We start from the raw sequence: 2,655 nt of genomic DNA, 5'->3' as shown, positions 1-2,655 counted from the left end.
GTTTTTTTAATTTTTTAACTAGAATTACTGCAGTCATGCTTCGCGCATGAGAATACAGATATTATAACTCTCTTATTATATCTTTAGCAGATGCAAAAAATACTTTCGGAATTTTACTTAATGTTAAATGTCCGGTGACTAAAATTGCACTTATAACAACACGATGAGACATCACATCGGCTCTATTGTTTCTATTAGATAATGGATCAATAAAAACGTGTTCTGCTACGGTGGTATGATGTCAATGCAATATTTCGACGGAAATGAAATCAATTGTATAGATAATCCTATTACAACTTATTTCGTGGAAATTTATATGTGCAATATACCAGGGAATGGAAATTTACTTTTTAAAAGTAACGAGTTACAGTTACTCGTTACCGAGTAGAAAAAGTAATAAGTTACCGTTACTAGTTACCGATTTTTAAAAGTAACTCGTTACAGTTATCGTTACTTGAGAAAGTAAATTTTCGTTACTTTTACGTTATTTTTTTTTTAAATCTACGACCGCCAATCACAGCGGACGGGCCTAGGGGCCTTCTCTAGTCTCAAGCGCTATGCACTGTAAAAAATTGTGTAAAATTACAACTATTATAGTGGATAATTTTGAGACCCACTATAATAGTTGTAAACGCCCACACGTTCGTAAATTTGAAATATGCAAATAAAAATAATTTCTCGGTTTGTAACTAAGCAGATTATGGAAGTACAATTATAATGTGTATGTGTGGTTACAGGAATATGACAATACATTTCGCACTATATATTATTATACATTTAAGAGCAATACGCGAAAAATTTCTGCTATATTACGTAATATTAAAATTTGGATAATTACAGAAAATATTCAAAATATCCTGCTATTTACATAATTTTCAATATAAAATAAGATATATTTACACAATAAAAATTTACATAATTTCTGTAAAATTGCATGATTTTTTTATATATACAGAACTAATCATGTAATCTATTCTACATCTATTATACATATGTGTAAAGAATTTTTTTTACAGTGTAAGTGGCTTGTGTTGTATCATGTCCAATCATGTGCAAAGTAACGATAAAAGTAACTGTAAAATTCGTTACCGTTATCAAAAAAATGTAACTTTGTTATCGTTACAGTTACCAAAGCAAAAAGTAATGCAATTACCAGTAAAGTTACCAAAAAAGTAACTTGTAACTGTAACTTCGTTACAAGTAACGAGTTACTTTCATTCCCTGCAATATACTGGGCGATTCCTCAAAAGTATAACTCGCGAATACTTTTTTAACGTTATAAATAAATACACGTTTCGTCTAATGTAGTCTTAAAATAGATTGGAACATAAATATAATTTCAATCGCACCTATACCCCCCATTATATGAGTGTTGTAAAGTCACAAAAATTGTAAAAGTCATGCCGTTTCGTAAAATAATGAATCGTTATAAAACGCATGTGTCGTGTGTAATTACTGTTCGATTCGCGTGCAATGTTATTTTTATTCCGTAGCAATCCACCGGTATATTTTACTGTAACTGAATTTCAGTCAGCGCACAGAAAATAGTAGCGATTCTTATGAAACGAATGTAATATTAATTTAAAATTATTAATTCCAAATGCATTTCACAGTTAATAATTCCACCGCATGTAATATAAAAGTTCAAATTTCCTTCAAATTTCCTCCAAAGGGTGAAAAAAACCTCATGTTTTTCTCAAATAATAAATAAAAAACGTGTACGTTCCTCTCTCGCACAGTGAAATTCAGTTATAACCAGCACCTTTTTCCGATCACGTGAGCGTTTGAAGACAATATTTCGCTTGTCACTCTCTAATTTATCAGCACTTCACTCTAAAAAATATCGATGTGGATTTAAGACCCATGCCGTATATATATATAACTTTCACTGTGTTCGTGTTTATATTAACATGATGGTTTGGATTTCAAATCTCTGGTGTTTATATCAACACTATTATGATGTAGATTAAATCCACATCATATTGGTGTTAATATTAATATCAACATAGTGAGAATTATATAGACACCGTTACTTTTTAGAGTGTTCAAGACGGTGCATAATTAAAAAAATAAAGATAAATAATTAATATAAATTCTGATTTTGATCAGTCTACAATTTCGATAATGCAAAAAGTTTTGCAAAAATTTCAAATAACAAATAACGAAGAATTCGATTGACAGACTATATAAAAGTTATTATATAATAGATATTAGAAATATCTCATTCATTTTAAGTTATAATAAAAATGATTTTGTTGCGATAAATTTTCAAAATAACTCTTTGATAGACAAAAATTATTGACTGCGATTGATACATTATACAGGGATCGGAAAGTAGGGATGTGCGATCCCTATAGAATGTATCAATCGCAGTCAATAATTTTTGTCTATCAAAGAGTTATTTTGAATTTATCGCAACAAAACCATTTTTATTATAACTCAAAATGAATGAGATATTTCTAATATCTATTATCATTTTTGCAAAAAAAGATCGATCTTTTAATCGATTCGCCAGTATCCGATTTTAAAGTAGATCGATTCATTTAGTAAGAGATCGATCGTTCTTCGAAGCGTAGGAGCGGATTCGGAAATTCAAGATATATTTTGATATCATTTCATTCCTGTTGTTCACTGAATGTTGAACAAGGATAAAAT

This window comes from Trachymyrmex cornetzi, unplaced genomic scaffold (genome assembly GCF_001594075.2).
Source record: "Trachymyrmex cornetzi isolate Tcor2-1 unplaced genomic scaffold, Tcor1.1 scaffold883, whole genome shotgun sequence".
Classification (NCBI taxonomy): domain Eukaryota; kingdom Metazoa; phylum Arthropoda; class Insecta; order Hymenoptera; family Formicidae; genus Trachymyrmex; species Trachymyrmex cornetzi.
This window is presented reverse-complemented; position numbering follows the sequence as displayed.